The 21,667-nt window shown below is 49.8% G+C and overlaps 1 pseudogene; it reads right to left on the bottom strand.

Moving 5' to 3' along the window:
* The window catches only part of LOC119087248, a 40,162-nt pseudogene that overhangs the window by 8,606 nt on the left and 9,889 nt on the right, over nt 1-21,667 (bottom strand).

Here is a 21,667-nt window from a genome sequence, read left to right on the forward strand (position 1 = left end):
AAAGCCGATGCTCTCTACCTTGTGTGAACACGGTGTGAAGTGCTGTACATGAACAAGCTGATGTTCTCTACCTTGTGTGAACATGGTGTGAAGGTGCTGTACATGAACAAGCCGATGCTCTCTTACCTTGTGAACACGGTGTGAAGGCGCTGTAATGAACAAGCCGATGCTCTCTACCTTGTGTGAACACGGTGTGAAGGTGCTGTACATGAACAATGATGTTCTCTACCTTGTGTGAACACGGTGTGAAGGTGCTGTACATGAACAAGCGATGTTCTCTACACGGTGTGATACTGAACTACCTTGTGTGATGTGAAGTGCTGTACCAAGCCGATGCTCTCTCTGCTTTGTGTGAACACGGTGTGAAGGTGCTGTACATTAACAAGGAAGTAGAGCCTACAGAGACCTCACACCTTGATCTTGAACCTCTGCCTTCCAGACGGGGAACAGGTGATGCCATCAGAGGCCTCAGCCTGTGGCCGGGACAGGGCCAGCAGCCTTCCCTCAGAGCCTCCTGTTCCCCACAGACACCTCCCCCACCATAACTCACCAGACATATAGACAACCCACCATCCACACCACACCAAACACACACACACACACACACACACACACACACACACACACGGCATCTGGTCTGAGTGTGATGTACAAATAATATCAGTCATATAACTCACTGCTGCCTGAACAGAGCACCACACAGGCCCTCAGAGAACATCTCCTGACTACTAATGCACATGATGCGAACACTGTCCAACAGGGACATCGGCCTACAGTGACTGGGATTACCTGGGTCCACACGTGAACACTGTCTGGTGTTCACACACATCTACTAACGGGAGACCAGCTCACCTCACCTTACTTTCTAACTTCAGCCCATTCCCGTGCTCTCCACTTCCACCTTTTCCCTCATCCTTTCCTGCAGTCTGTTAGGCAGGACCCTGTGGACAAAGGGCGGGCAGGACCCACTCCAGCCTCTCTCTCCCTGCAGGATGATCCTCCCAGATCCACCCCTGGCACGGTCTCTTCCCCTCCCTGTTCAAAGTCTTCAGCGATTTCCTGCTGGCAACAGGTACATCCGGGACCATGAAGTTACCTTGTCTTGCCTCTGGCATCCCATCCGGTCCATTATGGCCATCAGCGCAGCCTTCATCATATTCACAGACAGGCTGTGTAACTGTGCATACAAGCTACACGTTTATATGCACTGCCCACACGTGGACTCACGCCAGGTACCACACACGGTGACTGTGCAGCTACAGACGCGGGCATGTGTGAATACCCAGGGTCCGCGGACCACACTGGCTATACGTGCACCGGTGGCTGCGGTCTCCGCTGCTCCTTGAACCTCTGCTGCCTTCCCCCTCTCCTTCTGAGGCCCCCGGCTGCACGCCACACAAGGGAGAGTACCTGGCAACATGCTATGCACGGGGGCGTCGATGTTGACATCCTGCAGGTGCTTCAGGGTCTCGGTGTGGAAGAGGCGGAGGGTGGACCCGGAGGTGAAGGCGATCCAAATGCCAACGCCAGCCACAGCCATGTGGGAGATGATCATCCTTCCTCTTGGTGGGCCTCCAGCTGGTTCTGGGGTGGGGTGGGGGAGCGGGGAGAGGAAACGGGTTCACAGGGTATGAGGGGTTCAGCCAGTGTCTACAACAGCGCTGTGGCAAAGCCGCACACGATGGGGGGAGGCTGAGTCACTCCTGAGTATCATGGGGTCAGCTGGAGCTCAAACCCATGACTGTAACAGCATCCATCTCCTATTCACAGTGCTCTTGTGGAGTTTCCCTCTGAGCAGTGTAAAAGCGCTTCAGGGAAACAGTGCTACTTTCCACTTACCCCGGCACCTCTACGAGCTGAGAAGACAACCCCACCCCATGAAAGGGGCTGAGGAGGGGGATGGCTGCTGATCCTGGGCCCCAAGGAGGCAGAGCCCGCTGAGCAGCCTGGTGAGAGGGTGGTGGGAAGCACAGCCGTGGGGCCTGAGGAGGAAGCTAGTCCTTCTCCTACAGTCCAGGCCAAGACGTAACAGCGTCATAGGGCTGCCTCTCCCGAGGCCTGCCTGGAGCCAGCGGTGCTGGGGATCCCGTTCCCCCAGTGACACCACACTGCACAAGGCCTGACTGGCAACAGACAGCTACGTGGCCATCTTGAGACCAGATGGGGTGTGGTGGCCACAGCCAAGTCGGGGTACAGGGTAGCAAGACCGGAGAAAGTCAGGAAATTCACACTAAATATCAATCTTGCATGGTGCTCTTAATTTGAACAACTTAAAATACCCCCATGGGGGAGGGGAGCAGACATAGATCTGTGTCCTAAGGGAACAGGAGGGAAGGCACATGACCCCTGTCACAGAGACACAGTACCCCACACCCTCACAGATGCTCCCAGAAGGGCTGGTCTGAGCTACACCTGCATTCACTGGATCTCATTTCACTGGAAGATTCCAGGGCAGGAGCAGCTCTGCTTGTACACGGCTGGCAGAGCCCAGGTTAGGAGGTGTATGGGAATGTCTCCTGACCTTGTCTCCTTGGCCTGATTTTCAGACTGCTGGCTGCTGGCACACACAAACTAGATTGATTTTTTTTTTTTTTTTTTGATATTGATCTTGTACCCTCTGACCTTGCTGAATGTTGGGTTGTTTTGTTTCAGTCTGCTAGTATCCAGATTCCTTAGGGATTCTGTGCCGGACCATCTCTTAGCAAATTCACGTCCTCCTTCCAACCCAACACCACCCAATCTACCCCCAGCATCTCTGGCAGTAACAGTCAACTCTGTGTGGGCAGAAGAGGAGGAGGTGGGAAACTGTGTACACCTCATGATCTCATTTACACAGTTGCTATTCCAACACCCATCTTCCTCTCCATGTCCTGACACTAGCCCTGGCCTGGTCCCTAGACTTCTCTGTGCGCCCATGCTGAGCACAGTGTGTCTGATGTTCACTGGGCGGCCTTGGGGACAGGTCTTCCTCAATGCCTTCACACAGAGAACAGAGCATGTGGCTGGTGCTGCCACCCCCAAAAGGGCTGTCTGTTTTATCCAGTCTGCATACTGGGATACTTCCTGGAATGCTGAAGAAAGCTGATGCCAGGTCTATCCCCTAAAGTCCAGTACTGGCATGGTCTTTAAGATTCTGAGATGCGCAGGTGCACACACACACACACACACACCTTGTATAGTCAGGTGTCACTGGAGGAAGAAGCCTGAATCAACAGATACGTCTACTTCCCATGTAGCTCTGGCCATAACACATACTGTAGACCGCTGTGATTTAGCTCAGACCACAAAGAAACAGGGACTTTTCACGTGGAGCTTGTGATCCAGCTATGAGGAATCAGTGTCACCAGCCCAGGATCCTGCAACTGCTCTGCTCTTGAGACAGCTTAGCTGGGGGAACCCTGGGCATGATCCAGTGCCAGGGACTAGAGAAAGGAGTGGCTTTGAGTAAGGACAGGTGAGAGACATGGGGTCAGGGAGGGTCAGACGGCTCTGCGTACTGTTCTCACGGGCCAGCTAAGGTTACGGCTGCCTAGCTGCCCTGGTCTCTGGAAACTGGCATCAACTTCCTCATAGCAGCCAGACCGCCAAGCCTCAGGTGGAGACGTGCTTTGTTTCTGTAAGTGCTGAAAGAGTCTTCCCTTCCTGCTGTTTGCCCAGTGCTCACGTGGGGTGCAGAACTGTCTGCAGGGGAAGACGACTCCGCGCATTTGGGGCACAAGTCTTGATCACTACTGCCCCTCAGGTGAGTTCAGGGGCAGAGCGGCGGTAACTGCCCCTGAAACCTGTGGCAGCTGAGTGAGTGACAGGACCTCAAAGAGGCTTGGAAAAAGCAGAACGAGAAACCACGGCATGTGAGGACACAGCCCTGGGGACTAAATAACAAGGCTCCTCCTTCCTGTCCACGTCGTCACAATGCCTACCCAACCTTCCCTGGAAGCCTGCGTGGCCTCAGCTCCGGGGTCACCAATTCCAGCAACTTCCTCCATGTGACTTGCAGTCTGCAGGCTGTAGCACTTGAAGGAAGTAGCACTGGAAGCACTGTCTCAGAAGAAAAAACCCATTTCATAACATCTGTTCTGTATCTAAGGTCTCCGGTGCTCGATGTCACATGGCAAGTGTGACAGTCAATAGGGAAATGCACAAGTCTGCCTAGGGCATGAGGTCAAAGGTGCTAGCTCCAGCAGACCTGGCTATTCCCATCTCCGTCCATAGACCAGGAAGCTGAGGGGCAGTCCAGACCTCTTCAGCACCCCTGGAATCTATACTATATACTGATGTGAAAAATCTAGGCTCCTGCTAATGTGGGTTTTCCTGGTGCTGTCAACCTGTTATATCCCCTCACCCTTCACCCCATTGGCCCATGCTTCACCCAGCCTGAGAACCAGTTGTCAGGAGTCCCGTCTCCCTCTGACAATCCCTTGGGGGTTTCTTTCTCATGTCTCAGGTGAACTCTGCTTATCTTGATGGGAGTTGTGATGAGGCCCTGGAGTGAGGCCGTATGGCTGACACACAGACTCAGAGTAGACACAGGACTTGAACGTTACAAGGCCACTCCTGACCTGGGAATGGGCTTACCACGCCTGCTGAGGACTGGACAGAAAGGAGCCACCAGAATTCCACAGCATCTGACACTGTCCCACGGGTGGACACATAGCCAGGGTCTGCTGTGTGGTACCTGGTACTGGGAGGTACAGAACAGTATTTAGATGCTGGATGAAGGGCCGCATGACATTGGTTCAGTTCTGTGATGCTGGGCATGATTTTGTTTGAAAACAGGAAACACAGGCCTAGGACCTGTGCTGGCTAGTCCTATGTCAACTTGACACAAGCTGGAGTTATCTGAGAGGAAGGAACCTCAAATTAAGAAAATGCCTTCATAAGATCCAGTTGTGAGCATTTTCTTAAGATTGATGTGGGAGGGCCCAGCCCATTGTGGAGCCATCCCTGGGCTGGTGGTCCTGGATTCTATACAAAAGCAGTTTGAGCAAGCCATGAGGAGTAAGTCAGTAAGAAACATCCCTCCATAGCCTCTCCATCAACTCCTGCCTCCAGGTTCCTGCCTATTTGAGTTCCTGTCCTGACTTCCTTCAGTGATGAACAACCATGTGGAACCATCTCCTCCCCCACTTGCTTTTGGTCATGGTGTTTTGTCACAGCAACAGAAACCCTAGGACAGATCTGTTCCTCCAAAACTGTTTCTGAGCATGTCTCAGAGGGATGCCAAGATGCATATGTGGAGCCCTGGTCTGCACTGTTGTGCTAATTATCATAAGGAAGAGTATGGCTGGAAACCACTGTGATGTTGCTGTGTTACTGTCCTGGCTGTTCGTTCGTCTGTCCCGTTAGCTCTTTCCTTTCCATCTATCTGAGTGAGTCAAAAGCACTATATATGGTAGAAACTCAAGAGTAAGGAAAGCAGTCTTCAGAGTTAAGCAGTTCCAGGAGGGAAGCAATAACCATGTGCCATGGCTCTAAGAGAAAATGCTGTGAAGTTAGCATCTACCAAAACCCCAGAGAAGTCAGCCTGTTCCTAAATGTCAGATTGCTTTAGGCCTCTATTAGGTGTTGAGGCTTGAGTTTTAAACACGCATGCATGCACGCACATGCACACGCGCGTGAGCACACACACGTATATAGAGACGCAGAAAATAAAATGTGGAGAATACAGCTCCTCCACTAGGTGACAATCAGCACTAGGAACTCCCCTCATGCTTTGCAGGAGGCCCAGGTGTCATCTGGCAGGTGTTCTGCAGAGGCCTGCCAGGTTCTAGACCCCAAACACAGGGCACCCTGGCCCGTGAGCATTCCCACTCAGCCCTGCAGCAGCCATGAAGATGCCTCAGCTCCAGAACCTCCTTCCTAGCGGCTCCTGGTGCTCTCCACCCTGTGCAGGGAGCAGCCCTCTCCAGCAGGAGCACCCCACTCCAGCTGGGTGAACACAGGTTGAGGTCCTGGGCTGCACCACATCTCAGCTGTGGCGCCACAAAACAGGAACAGCATGAATCTCATTTTCCCAGAAAAGCAGGTTTTGCTTCTCTCTATAAATGTGGTTAGTTATTTTTTAGGCTAAAAACTGCACAGAGGGGACCAGCACTTGGCTCTGGATGCTCTACTCTTTGAGCCTTGGAGATCTCCAGCACTGAGCCTCTCTGAGCACAGAGGCACAATAAAGCTGAGGGGAAAGACTGCCTTATCTTGGAAGCCGCTGGGGAGGGCTGCGAGCATCCTTTTGTTTACGCAATGTAGATGATGATGATGATGATGATGATGATGCCATTTGTGGGAGAAAAAAATTTAGGACAGGTGTCATATTGTCTCAGTAGTTAAAACAACAGACGGATGCTGGGCGGTGGTGGTGTCATCGCCTTTAATCCAGCACTTGGGAGCAGAGCCAGGGCGGATCTTGTGAGTTCAGGCCAGCCTGGCTACCAAGTGAGCTTCAGGAAAGGCATAAGTACGCAGAGAAATCCTGTCTCGAAAAAACAAAAAAAAAAAAAAAAAAGAAAGAAAAAAACAGACGGCCAACAACACATTACTCTGGCTCGTGTACGTTCTTTCAGCAGGTTTCATCCTGATGAAAAGCTGGTGACTTCGGCTCCGATGGGCTGCGCTGGATGCGGGCACTTCTCTTCACCAACCAAGCAGCCCTGACCTAGGGGCCCCGGAGAGCTGGCTATGACATGCAGCTGGGCTGTGGGTGGGCCTGTGCGACTTCAGCTACAGAAGCAGCAAGGTGAATCACTAGTTGGCAAGACGCCCCGCGGAGCATGTCTCCATAGGGTCTGGGACTTTCTAGGAAATTATTCACAAGATGACGTCACCGGTACTACAAGGGCTGCAACAAAATCCTAGGAAGTTGCCACAGCACTGTGACTTGGTTGGGGGTTTGGGGGGGGGGGGTCTGTGCTTGAAGGGAATATTCTCACCACAACAGTGACTCACAGGTGGATATAAAAGTGACCAAAGTGACCATGAAACTTTGGGGAAATGTCCATGTCTCTTTCTGCCTCCCTGTGGCTGGGTCTTTGGGAAACAGTGGAGCCACCTCACAGAAGAATCAGGAAAACAGACGCTGGTGCAGTGGTACACTCCTGTCGCCCAGTGCTCGGCTGAGGCAGCGGATCTCTCAGTTCAGGGACAGCCTGGGTCTGCCAGGAAACAGTGCTGGCTCCATCTCTGCCCCGGGTAGAAACCTCCTGGTTTCTAATCGAGCCTCACTCCCGGCCCTGAAACTTGCCTTGGGAGTCTGCAGGCCTGAGACGGCATCCGACTGACGAGAGCTCAATGTCACAGCCAGGCACACTACACTAACAGCTCTGGAGCCGGGAGTGTGCTAGTAGTGGAGTGCAGAGCATGCATGGGGTTTCCTGGATTCCATTCCAGCACACAACACCACTGAGTTCTCTGCACTGGAGCTTAAGTTCGACTCTCTCCCTGAGGGGACAGAACAAGCACCAATGCCATGTCTGAAATAGATGTCTGAACAGTGTCTGAAAACGTGACACGCTGAACCCTTAGCAAACGGCCTGAGCCCTGCTATGGTGAGCCGGCAAACTTCACCAGAGATGACCCGAAAATGTTTTCTACAGCTATGACGGCGGCAGTTTGATTGGCAGATTTCTGAACAGTCACTCCAACATGTCAGATTAAACAAGCCACACCCAGAGGAAAAAACCTAATACCTCTTGTGTGACACTAAAGAAAATCTTGTGAGATTGGTTTGTTGTTGTGCTTTTCTGTTTTGTGTTGTTTTGAGACGGTGTTGCTGTCTGTGTAGCCCTGGCTGCCCTGGAACTCACACTGAAGAGCAGGCCGACCTCTTAGAGTTTCTGCCTGTCTCTGCATCCCAAGTGCTGGGATTAATGTTGTGGGCCACAAGCCCAGCAATATCATTCTTTTTAATGGCAAAAAGAAAATAATAAAACAGTGTTCATGTGACTGAGTCTTACACAGGGGAAGGGCGGGGTGAGAGGCAGTAAAAGACAGATGGGTGACTGGGCACGAGCAGTCCGTCCAGTAAGCGTGGAAGATACGGCTAGAAAACGCCAACGGCAACATGAAGAACATACAGGTTATTATAGCTGTGAGCTCCAACATGCACACAACATATACGCAGCAGATGTGACCACAGGCAGTCGATGCGGCACTAGCTGCAGGTGTGGTTTTGTGAACGACACACGTGCTCACCGCTTCACTGCCGCATCGCATGCCTGGCCTGACCAGCTCCCCTGCGGAGGTTTGTTCGGGGTTCCTCCGGCTACTCTCTCTGACACACTGAAAAGCAGAGTCTAAGAGATGGGAGGTTACCACGGAGGGAAGAGGAGCAAACCAGTGATGGACAGGGGGTTGTTAAGAGAGGGAACGGCTGTGTATAGGCTGCCGTGGACACGGGTCACTGCGCATCTGTATCTCCAAAGTGACAGCGCTGACCTGTCGATTCAGGCCTGCTGATGCAAACAAACACGGCACACGTATGGGTGCCGAGGGCAAGGAAGGGGAGCGCGTGAGGGCGTGCTGAGGGGGGAGGGGAAGGAGGGGCAGAGAGCTGCTGCAATCTGAACTTCCTGCTCAATCTTTCCAAGAATCTAAAGTTTATACACAAAACAGAACCTCGCTGGGTAAGCCACGCTGCCATCACCGAGGCCTCGGGTGGTGTGCACTTCCTTTCCTGCCCGTTGCCGCTCAGGCCCTCTGATCGCTCTCTACCGGGTTGGTTGTCTCTCTCTCTCTCTCTCCATGTCTAGGAAGACCTTGCTGTACATCAACGTGTTAATGATAGGTCATATGTACAGGAAGCATTTCCCCAAATCTGAACATGAATATTTTGGTGTATGTGTTCTGAGTATTACGTGTGGAAAGTGATGATGCTAAGTCACAGTTTCTTTTCCCACTGTGGCAACTTCTGGAGTCTGGGGTCTTGGGAGAGGCCTCCTCCACAGCATAATGATTCGCACACTAATCCTGCTTTTCACCCTGTGAGTCTAATGATTTCTCTTTGTGAAAGTTCCCACACAGAGGTTTTTTGATTTAGGAAGCCTGGACTGGTGTCCTCCCTGCATCCAGGAATGATCCCCGGGCCCACTGATGAGAAATGACACTCCAGTCAGGAGCCGATGTTCATGCATCCTGCGGGCTGTTTATAACGAATGTATTTTTAAAGCATGTTTCCACTACTTAGCAGGTAAACAACACAGCATCTATGAACACATAGCCTCTATGCCCAGAGGTAGTTGAATTTTCTAGTATAATTGTATCTTTCTAAGCAAAGCCCATAATCGTTTCTTTCACACACACACAGTCCAGAATGCACCACCCGGTCCAGCACTCACCCTGCAGAATGCCTGTGCTGCTGGGACACACCCTGTCCACAGCACGCGGCAGCAGAATGTGCTTGACAGCACTCACTCTATAAGCGTGCGTCTCCAGGCTGGCCATGAACACTGCCCTCCCGAGGCTGCCACAGCGCACCTTCCACCAGGAGAAGGCTTTTGACAGGCGGAGCCAATTTGATCACTTGCTGGGGTTCCGAGTTCAGGATCCATATGAAGAGAAAAACATTTTTAGTTCCTTTGAGCTCAGCTACCTATGTATGGGGAAGAGAAACAGGACACACTCCCTGCAAAGAACCAACAGTACCAAACTGTGCCCTGCTGTGGGATGATCTGTATGTCCTGTGGGAGCCCTTCTTGGGTTCTTTGTGGCGCAGGTCTGTATAGAGGATGATTAGGAACATGGGCCTGAGTGAGGTGTTTGAAGATGGTCTGCACTTGGCTGTGCTGGGGATGGTCTGTATGTCAAGTTGTTCTGATATGGTCAATAAATAAACATGATCGGCTTGTGGCTAGGCAGGAAGGATAGGCGGGACTAACAGAGAGGAAAAATAAAAGGACAGGAAGGCAGAAGGACTGGCTGCAGCCGCCGCCATGTGAAGATGCCGGTATGCACCAGCCACATGGCGAGGTATAGATTTGTAGAAATGCGTTACTTTAAGATATAAGAATAGTTAATAAGAAGCCTGCCACGGCCATACAGTTTGTAAGCAATATAAGTCTCTGTGTTTACTTGGTTGGGTCTGAGCGGCTGTGGACTGGTGGGAGACAGAGATTTTGTCCTGACTGTGGGCAAGGTAGAAAAAATCAAGCTACAGTGCCACAGTGCTTGTTCTATTCAACATGGGGAGTTCAGGGGCCTGGAACAGCCTGATTCACAAGAGCCTGTAGCATAGTGGAACACAGAGGAAGAAGCAGGATGGGACCATGTCTCTAGACACATTCATTTCCTTGCTTCTATAAATTAAGTATCAGTTTCTTTATCTGTAAGATGGGGCAGTACGTCATAAGCCTGGAAGCTTCTTTCAAGAACTAATAATGAGATGTATACATAAAAGCTCATTGCAGGGCCCATCACATGGTTCCTCAGCTCCTGCTGCAATACATGGTGATGTGTGACATGACTCAGTCGTCAAGAGGACTGCATCATTTTTTAAAAACATTCTGTGATGCATAAGCATCATGAGGAGAGCTATCTTTTCTGAAGGTGAAGAGATCAAAGAGAAGCCAAAGGCCCTCCTTGCTCTTCTAAGGTCTTCCTCCCTTTCCTGACCCCCGGGAAGCAAAAATGTATTTTAGTTGGAAAAAATTCCAGAGATCTGGGAGGAGTTCTGCCATGATGAAGTATGAACCAATAGTGTAGTGACTGTAAGATGAACACAAGATTTAATGCAAATTTTAAAGTGACTGATGTGACTATCCTGTAAGTATTTAACTCCTCACTCATCGAGCCCCAGGATTCCGATGGTAATGACAATCATCAGTGTGACTTCCTGCCCTGTGAGTTCTCTTAGCTCGAGGAAACAAGGTCTCAGCTTCTTCTCTCTCCTGACCAGAAGCGCTGAGCCTCTGAGTACAAATCCCATGAGCAAAGGGGGCTGAACGGGGCTATTAGACAGAGGAAATGGGCAAGCTCCTGTTACAGTGCTCCTTTAACAGGAATTCTGCTCAGAACAGTGCTGCAGGATGGCTTTGTATCCAGTGTCCTGGCCTACCTCTCATGCCACAGGTACATTGGCTCTACACATGGTTAGTGCATGTGTGTGCATTCATGCATGCATGCGCATTCATGCATGCATGCACACAAAATGCAGGTGTGTATACAGCCACATGCATATACTTTTCCCTCACCTGCCCTAACATTCATACAAACAGCCATCCCATGTGGTACTCACAGCCCTTCACAGCCCTGTAGCCTGTAGACACAGTTTCCTCTGAGGTTCACAGGCTCCGAAGGGCATGGCATGATATGAGAAAACAGACCTCTGAAGTGAGACAGAACTCTGCCACAGCTGCCAGAATACTGTGATGCTGCTGACTGATGGTATGGTTCCTTTGAAACAGGAACACCAAGATCAAAGGAGGGATAACCACTTTGGGGTTAAGGCTGGACTTCAACAATCAGCCTCTGTTTTCTGGCCACCTAGCAAGCTCTCTTCTCTTAGATACTGTATCCTTGTCTCCCTGGAGGGTCATGTGCAACCTCACTGCTAAAAGTGTGTGAATCTGGGCCAACTCTTGGGACGACTTCTTCTGGCAGGTCACCTGCACCACAGCCAGACTTCATGCACGAACTAGCAATGCTGATGACCCCAAGTCTTCGCAAGCTGAAACATTCCCATCAAGTCCCAAGTTTCCAAGACCCACTCCAAAGCAACACCCTCTGTCTGGGAAGGCAACGGTCTCCACTCTACCACCCAGGCCTGGCCACATGTGCAGGCCGTGTAACACACAGCAGGAAGGCTGCAGATGGTGGGAACTCTGGAGACACCATGTGCTGTGATGCATACGCATAGCGCAGCACAGAGCTGGGCTGGCCAAGCCAGGACACACAGCGAACGAAGGTTAAACTTCAAGCGATTAACACCCAAGAAGGAAGAAAACCAGATGGCAAGGGAAAGGAGCAAAGATAACCCTGGATAATCTAAAAGAAAGGGCATCATGAACGGGAAGCATAAGACAATATAATGGCAATCAGAAAATTCGCACAAGAGAAAAAAAGGTTTATCCAAAAACCCTGTGCATTGTGCATGTGCTTCTCTAAGAAGGGTACGCAAAGAAATAACTGTTACAACTCTAAAAAAACAGGCGGAATAGAAAAGGGACTATCAGCTTTTTAATGGAAGAAGGGCTGGGGACATGGCTCAGTGGCCAAGAGTCTGCTCTAGCAGCAAGCATAATCACAAGACTCAGTTCAGTCTCTAATACATTAAAGATAATAAAGTAAGACAAAGTAAAATGGAAGTATGTTATAAGTCAGTCACTATGTAAGTTTAATAGTATTAATGTTAATCTAACAGAGACAAACTGCACCAAGAATGATTCAAAAGTTCACATACATTCATAGTAATGGAAAAATGAGCACCACCTTCTGAAATCAACTTTGAAGGCCTGTTGCATTCCCTAAAATCACTCCTTCTGAATTTCAATAATCGAATATTCCACACTGCGTGGGTCTCCACAGAGGGTCTGGAGAACACAAGGTGCAGAGCTGGAAAGCAAGGTCCAGCAACAGTGGACCCAGTCCAGAGCTCCCAGACAGTGTTCATCCTTGACAGTGCTCGGCAGGGTGGTAAGGAACTCACCAGCCATGTTGAAAACCGCGTTAACAACTATTCAGTAAAGCAAACATTGGCAGGCGTACAGGGCAGCATCGGGGCAGGAAATCCACACCATATTTTGGAAGTGGTGGCTCTGAGACTCCTCAGGAAATGCAGAGGGTCAAGTCAGAAGGCTTTGGACACGTATGCCTAGGGCTGGAGGCCAGCTCTCGGGAGCTGTGCGGCCAGGTGTGCAGGCTATGGGGTAGACCTGGGCATGTGGTCAGCCTCGAGGCTTCAGTTTAGCATGTCTGTATTATGTGCTGCATGCAGGGCTAGGGAGAAAGCCTGGCACTGGCCATGCAGCAGTGAGGACGATCCTGGGAAAAAGCATGGCTACAAAGCAGCAGCTGAAGCTCACAGAGAAAAAGCTAATGATGGCCATGGTAAAACGACGCCGAGATAAGTTCCAAAGTTGAAAGAACAGTGTGAGGCTGCTGTAACCTCTGTGGGAGAAATCACAGAGGGACCAGAAAGCCAGGGAGGCAGGAGGGTCTCCAGAAGAAGCAACGTGACTAGATAGTCCTATTTCCATCTTCATGAGTCCATCAGGATGGCTAGTTAAAGTACTACTACATGGAGCTGTAGGACTGGAGGCCGAGGGGACAACACAGGGGATGAGCGCTATGAGGTGGTCAGGATCGGGCTCAGTGTGTGAGACTCTGCGAGGGCAGATACAGCAGAGCCACAGGGAAGGATCATAGACAGAAAGGCCAAGCCTGGATGGCAATCAAACCCCCGCCCCACGTGAAAGTGGGCTTGAGTGATGGAGGAAGCCTCAGGAGAGCAGCGAGAGGCTAAAAGAGCCCGAGAGCACTAGGGTAAGCCTTCAAGGCTGGTCTGCACGGTGGATCAGGAAGAAGCCACTGGCAGCCAACTTTAGGAAAAAAAAACGTCCCATGTGCCATCAGTGTCTTTCTGGGAAGGAGCAAGTCACACAGGTTTGGAAGCAGGGCTGCCAAGCACCATGGGAGGTGAGACGGGCGTCTAGACAAGGGTCAGGGCTGAGTGTGGGTCGTTACCTGGAGCCTTGGTGTAGCTGGCCACTGACCATTGACCAGGCCGCGTACAGGCTTGCGGGGAGCAGGCCAGGCTCATGACCGTGGACTTGTCAGGGGTGTAGAAGTGCTGAAGCCTCACTTTCTTACAGCCCTGACTGCTTTTGTAGATGGAAATGCTGCAAAAGAAAGAAAAACACATTAAAGGCCATGTGCAGCCCGTGGGAAGACCAGGCACCAGTCAGCGTCGGAGAATGACATGCGTCTCTTCATGCTCCCCACGGCCTGCCTCCCCGCTCTTAACACACACTTGGCTATATTTAAAAAAAAAAAAAAAAAAAATACGTGCAACCATTCGGATTTCATTCTTAGAGCTTAAAGAGAAATTCTGGGTCAAACTTTCTTTTCTTCCTATAGATTTTGGAATGTTAGCTTATTTGCCATTAAATAGTGTCAATGTTCCACATGATTATACTATAAAATACTATTGCTTCATTCCACAATTGAAGTTAGTATTCTATTTCTAAGAAGAATTAACAAAAAAAAACCACTCTGGAGGCAAACAGAGCTTTCCTCTGTATCTCTTGCATAGGTGTGGCTGACTGGTGAATTTAGAGTACAGTAACCGGGAACCCACTCCACCCCACCCCGCCCCCTTGCATCTTCTATTAGGCTCATCCTGTTCCACGTGGGAGCTGACGTGTCTTACACTGAGGACAATCCTACTAAAACAGTGGCTATTCTCTACCTTCCTTCTTCTGTGGCCAGGCAGATGGTGGGCACATGGGACGCTCTCGAGGCTGTGGCCTCTGGGTCCACGGCTTCACCGGACTCTTGGGGCTTCGGCTCCTCTGCGGGAATGTATACCATACACAGGATGCGTGACTCCGCGTTGAAGCACTCGATGACTTTGGGGCTGGAGCTTTGAAAGGAGACGATGGCGACCTGACCCATCTGATCGCTACAGCTTCCGATCTGAGATAGGAAGTGAAAGGGAGGAAGAGTGAGAAACTGAGGCATTACTTCTGGAATTGCTAAATTTTTCTAATCAAGCATGATTCTGGATATGCAGAAACCTGACCTGTGAAGGTATGGATTTTTCATGTGTGAATCATACTCAGAAAAAGCGAATGAAGTAAAAGGATACCTAACAGCCCGTTTCTCTTTTCAACATGTTTCATTTGGCTTTTAAATTTTTCAATAACATGAATACAACTTTATTTTCAAAGGGAAAACGGTATACACATCGAACACCAGACACTCATCCCTTCCACACACTGTAAGGGCTATTCACACACTCATTTTGTAAAGTACTGAAGAGCAAATTAGTGCAGTGTTAAGTAAAGCTGGCACAAAGGTGTGACAGAGCTCCAGCCTCAGTGGAAAAAGCCTTTCAAGAGGCGACAGCTGAAAAGAAACAGCCCAAAGCAGGCCATCCCAGAGAGCACAATTGCGTGCCGCCAAGCAGATCCAGGATTTCTGCAACAAGTCCATGAACGTCTATAATCCTCCCACAGTTAACAGTCTAGAGGGAGCTGGCCCTGCTGACAGACAGCCTGCTGGTTCCCAGTACAGTGGATCCTCTCTCTTCCCTCCAGCCTGGAGCATGTAGTCACACCTCCTTCCTCTCCTGCATGTGTTCCATGCTACAAGTAAGCAACCCCTCTGACCTGTTGGAAGGAGGCCAATCATCAAGTCCTTGGGAGAGAGAGACAGAGACAGACAGAGACAGAGAGACAGAGACAGAAAGAAATATCATGCATCAGCAGTTACAAATCTGCTCAGTAGGAAATCACTACCCAGGAGGAGTTTAAGCATCTCTGCTGGTCCCTAGGTGCTGAAACAGCTAGCCACACTCCCCATTCTGAGCACATTGGTTTCAACAGAGATGTCAACTTTTTTTTTTTTTTTTTTGGTTTTTTGAGACAGGGTTTCCCTGTGTAGTTTTGTGCCTTTCCTGGAACTCACTTGGTAGCCCAGGCTGGCCTCGAACTCACAGAGATCCGCCTGGCTCTGCCTCCCGAGTGCTGGGATGAAAGGCGTGCGCCGCCGCCGCCACCACCACCCGGCAGAGATGTCAACTTAGAACGATGTATGCTGAGAGGGGCAAGGAGAGAAGCAGGAGGCCAGGGGCCCAGGCTCAGGGAAGTTCTCTGGGCTACTGCTACTGAGTACTACTGACAGCCTAGACTCCGTGTGGAACAAATTCACTTTTAACTAAGACAGCCAGCAATGTTTTGGAAGAGGAGGAAAAGTCAACGTGGAGAAACACTAGCGTGGAGGACCTGCTAAAGTTATCCTCACAGCATTTAAGTTCTTAGTTCTTGGGTCCTTACTCCACTGTGAAAGTCTTAGATGAAAAAGAATGAAAGCCAACCTTTTAATTCCCAAGTCTACACCTCAGAGGAAGGGTCCTGTTTTGGAACCTAACCTGGTGCTCTCCGGTGAACTCCCCTGACGTTCTCTGTCAACCTGCCCTAAAGACAAGCGAAGAGCCTTACCCACAGGAAGCCACGTGCCGAGGAGGGCGAAGCGGGCTGGCTTTCGTTGCTTAGGTAAGGCTCAGGGTTATAGGCTGCACATTCGATCTACAAAGGAACACAACACTGTGGTTTCAACGTGTTTTCCAATCGTCGGCTGAAGCCGCGGGCGGAGCCCTTGCACACGACAGCCAGCTGTGTGGGCCTCACGAGTTTATTCTGCAGGCGTGAATTCCAAGGAGGTTTGGTCTTCCGTGTTGTCTTTGGAGCCCCTCAACCATGCAAAAGCCAGCTGGGCACGCCAAATCGGCCGGGAGGACTAAGCCAGGAGCAGGACACCTGATGGTGTGTCCACTGGCCTTCCTGACACACGTGCTGTGTGGTTCTCCCTTGAGGCATGGACGAGGCCGTCCCATCAAGTGGGTCAGAGTCCAGGAATAAGAGAGAGAGAACAGTGTCACGTTATTTCTTAAAGAAAGGCATAGTACCTTGTCAGTGGCGTTGGGCCTCGGGGCCTGAGCTCAGGACCCGTGGTGTCCACAAGACACTCGGGGCCCTTTGGTGGAGGAGCACACCACATCAGCAGATAAAGACTTTAGAGTCCCGACCTCTACAGAAAGGGACCGTTGATCAAGCTGGAGCACCACAGAAGAGGCAGGTGCTGGAGGACACGGGCACGTGACCTACGATAACCCTAGGCGGCAGCAGGCCACACAGACAGGGGCTGAGCCTCACCGGTGGGTGGGTGGCTCCAGCAACAGCATCTCCAATGCTGGCATACGTTTCCTCTCCAGTCGTAGTAACAGGGTCCTACACCAGTGTTCCCCAGGAAAATCCTCTGCAAAAGCGGGTATCGCCTGGGGCCCTCACCTTGAACTCTGGCTGCTGGCCACCATCACAGGCATGTGTCCCACCAGGAGAGGGTGCGTCTCCTTCTTGGCTAGGTTTGCCATCGTCGTCCACACAGAACCATCCCATGTGGTTCTCCTCCTCTGTGGGCACATTCAGAGAGAGCAGAGATGAGCGGCTGGGGTGAACGTGAGTGCCTCCTCGTGTCCCAACAGCTGTACCAACACTCCAAGGCAATGTGAGCAAAAACCGATTTTGCCTTGGGAAGCAAACACTACCTTTCCCTAACTGGTGGTTGGGGGGAGGTGAACTCTCACCCTGGCAGCCTAATCTGCACCATGTCATGGGGCCTCACACTCGGATCTGCTCCTGAACAGAATGCACCAGTATCCTGGGCTGGGTCCACCCGACAGGCCTGGATCCTTCAAGCAGCTGAGCTGGTCAGACTCAGTGATAAATTCTTAAAACGTGAAGACATAACCTGCTCCTAAAGATAGCGGCCATCTTAGTTTTGAGTGAAAACAAAAGGGAGCTTAACGCCATGTTATTTCACAAGGGGTCATCTCCTTGATTATGGAGTCACAACCCAGTGAATTACCCAGGAGAGGACAAGGAGCTATGTCCCTGTCCTCAGCCAGGTCAGGGAGGCTCCCTTTCATAATAAAAGTATTTTTTTTTCTTTTCACTAACCATTGCTTTCTAAGGGGCCAGCAACAGCCTACCTCTGTTTCATGCTTAGGTGACGGTTCAGACCTTCTGCACTTAGAAGAGGATTTCACAAATGGGTGCACACACCTACCCTCATACAGGTAAGTAATCAGTCTCATACACAGACATCCACACCTATACGCACACCAGCACTCACTCACATGTCACATATATGCCTACCGAGCAAGCTGAGTAAGAAATCCGTGTATATAAACTCTATACAAACTATACAGAGATGGATCTGCCGCCCTCCTCCCTCTCATCTTTCAGTCTGTATACCCACCTACCTACCATCAATCTCCATTGGTCTACCTAATTACCTATTGTCTATCGATTGCCAAACCTACCTATCATTTACCATCTACCAGCCTATCATCTATGCATCTACCCTACCTACCTACATAGGCTAAATAGAAAGAACCAAAAAAAATAGTTATAAAAGCCACTTCTAGCCACAGTAAAACCATGGGACTTATTTTTAGAGCTGGGGGTCCTGAGTGACAAGGTGTTGACACACTGGACTCCCTGTCACAGGAGGGTTAGCACAGTGGCTGACATGATGTGTGTGCTTCCTGCTGCTTGAAAGCTGACCCACGCCAGGGTTTCAGGCTCTGGACCAGGGCTCTAGCCTCAGGGGCCCGCCCTTGTGTGCAACAGACATAATATACAAGAATGTCTTATCACAACAGAAGCAATTGGAATGTTCTTGTTTAAACTTACTTTTTCCAATTAAAGCTTATGCTTCCAAGCCACAGGAAGTTCTCTCTCCACCCCGGTTTTACCCTCCCAGGTGTATGCACCATTATATGACCTCTCTGATGACTCTGAAACATCTATTTTCTTAACGGCGCATGCCCAGTTAGCGTAAACCCTGTGTCTTACCAAGTGCCAGCTTGGCCATCTGCAGGCTGCTGACCCAGGACTCCTTGATGGCAGGGGTTAAACGTATTGAACACAGCGGTAAAGAAAGTGGGCCTCCCTGACCTGCCAGAGAAGAGAAGTGTTCCCTTTACAGACCGCACTCCAGCACCTACAATGGACTGTGCACAGTCCGCCATGTGATGCAATCACCAAGCCAGAAAGCACGTATGACAGAGAACGGTTCAACTTTTGTTTTGAATCACTGACTTGTCTTGCTTCCCCGGGAGCTGTAATTGAATCCTGCAGCGGTCAGCGGCTCTGATTTCCTCTTCTTTCTTCAGGATCAGTCGTTGTAAGCCTGACGTCCAATCATGGGCTACCGCCTGGTTTAAATTCTACAGAGGAGATGTACAACATGTTTCGTTTAGGTTTTACTGCATTTTGCCTTGTCCGTGTGACAAGGTCTCACTCTAGCCTAGGATGACCTAGAACTCACTAGGTAGTCCAGGCTGGTATTAAAGTCATGGCAATCTTCCTGCTTCATCCTCCCAAGGGGGGTGTTTACAAGCATGAGCCAGCACACTTTGCTTACACACACTTTTAGGAGAAGGGAAAAAGCAAAGTGCTAACATGATGAAGACCCCCATGGAGACTCAATCATATTCATTGTCCAATTACAAAGCGGATCTGTTGGGGTTGATCATGCAGAGATACAACGAGGCATAAGTACTACAGCATGAAGGAAAGCTATGCCGCCCCGAACAATAGAAAGCAGCACTGGACCTAGTCCTTAGAGACATCCAAGCGCTCGATTCTGGAGAACCGGGAGACAAACCCACGCTCACAGATCTGGCAGCCACAGCAGCATCCCATCCAGGAGGCCGCGTTACCTGATAACTCCCGCGGAGGTTTCCTATTAGCTGTGAGATCTGGCCAACAACGTTCAGGTCATACAGTAGGTTCTGCAAATCCTGGTACAACTGCCCTGGCCCCATGTAAACTTTGTCTGAAAATGTGAAGGAAAGACAAGAATCACTTCCTGCTTGGGAGGCACCAAAACAAATTTTAGTTTTGCTTTTTTTTTTTTAATTGAGGAGGCCTCTAGAATTTAAAAAAAAAAAAATAGCTTAAAGCATTGGGAGTCATTCCTTTGCTAACTGCTATGCTATTTTGAAATAATTTTACGTGTATAGAATGATGCCTTTCATCTGCCTTCCGGGAGGTTGGTGTCTTTCCTCACAGAAACTGTATATTGCGACGCTCAGGATGACACAGAACTCACTGTCCTGTCACATCCAAACACCACCAGCTTTTGGTCATTGTTCTCATGCTGGTCCAGCCAGGTCCCTGAACTCCTCCAGTGTCCTAGCCTTCACCTGCCCACGGACCTCTCAGTCTGTCTTTGACGAATTTGACTCTTTTGAAAGACACCGCTGATTCTTATAGAATGTCTCACAATTTGAGCAACGTTTTGTGTGAGAGAGAGACAGACAGACAGATGGACAAGGGAATTTCATGTACTTCAGATTTTCTGCAAACTTCTAAATAGCTGAGAATTGACCTTGAACGTGTGGTCCTTTTGCCTCTACCTCAGGATTGCTAAGATTGTAACCACTATGCCGTATTATACATACGGTTCTGGGGATCAAACTCAAGGCTTCATGCATGCTAGGAAAAGCAACTCTGTCAACGGAGCTGCACCCTAGGTCCCCTCATTTTAAGTGTAATCATTATTAGTAAGAAATACCCAGATACAAAATTTAATCAGAATCAAATTTCTAATATCTGAGATATCCAACACCACAGAGTTCCCTAAGGATTTCCCCCGAGTTAAAACATTTAGAAAGGACCAGAATTGGCTCTCTCCATAAACTCGAGTCAGGAGGTGATGAGCACCCTGCTGTCTATGTGTCCATAGTCAGTTCTTACCAGCCAAGCCCCAACAGCCAGGCCAGCTCCACCACTTACAGAAGGCGTGGGGGGCACAGGAGGGAGATCTGCAAACACTGTAATCTCTAGACCCCCAGGTATGTGACTGTTGAGAACAGACCCTCAGCCTCCTTGGGTTCCAAGCTGACTTGGAAAACCACCCAAGGTCCCACACAGAGGTAAGAGGGATCTGCACTCAGAACTACACTCCAAACCCATGCTGCAAACCAGCATGGTGTCCTCCTGTCCCTTTCTCACCCTCCATATCACATAGTCATCACATCAAACATCTCAGGGCCAGCCAGGGAAAGAGCCGATTCAGAGCCAGATTCATTGGGGCTGAACAGAGCATCAAGGCCTTGGTGTTCCAGTCTCAGCAGACTGGCTGCCTGGCCACAGCCCTGCCTCAAGGGTCCCAGGCTCAGCAGAGCCCAGCTGGGTTTCAGGGTCTGGTCTGCTGCTAACACCTTCAGCTTCTTAGTGATTCTGATCACTGAAGTCCGAGAGTTCAGTTTGCACTCTGTCAGAATCACACAGCTTGTCCCATCCTTCAATCTGTCTAATACATCACTGTGTCAAAGCTTCCCATGATAAAGGCTTCATAAATATGTGTGTCTCAAATACACACTGTCTACCTAAGGACAAAGCACTCTATCAGTGTCAAAGACACCACCAGAATATAGACCTGATTTTATCACCTTTCATGCATTCTTGAATTAGGTGCCTCTCAAGAATCTTGAAATTCAACCACACGAGGAGTAAACTGTGGCAATGCATTATTATGAAAGTATCTCTTGCATTCTGAGTGACTGGAACTTCCTAGACCTCACAGCTTAGTTAATAATACATCTTGAGGTTACTTAAGACTCAACATGGATGTGTACTGTGTACTCAGCCTGTTTGTTTAATGTGCTTTTAAGAGGACAATGTAGCTGTCCTTACTTGCCGTGTGTTTCCCATGTAATCAGCTTTTACAACCCAAGTTAATACATAGCTTTAATCTTAAGATATGTACTCTTCCATGTCCCTGACCCAGAGGGCGATGTGTGCGCGTATGTGTGTTACGGTAATAAATGCTGGAAACAGCAAATAGGTTGAAAGCAACCTTATGCAATAAATTCCACCACAAAGGCTGGAAGCGGCACACAGAGAATTATCTGATAGCATGTGTTTGTTTGTTATCTAGGTCAGTA

This window comes from Peromyscus leucopus, unplaced genomic scaffold, assembly GCF_004664715.2.
Source record: "Peromyscus leucopus breed LL Stock unplaced genomic scaffold, UCI_PerLeu_2.1 scaffold_515, whole genome shotgun sequence".
In the NCBI taxonomy this organism is placed as follows: domain Eukaryota; kingdom Metazoa; phylum Chordata; class Mammalia; order Rodentia; family Cricetidae; genus Peromyscus; species Peromyscus leucopus.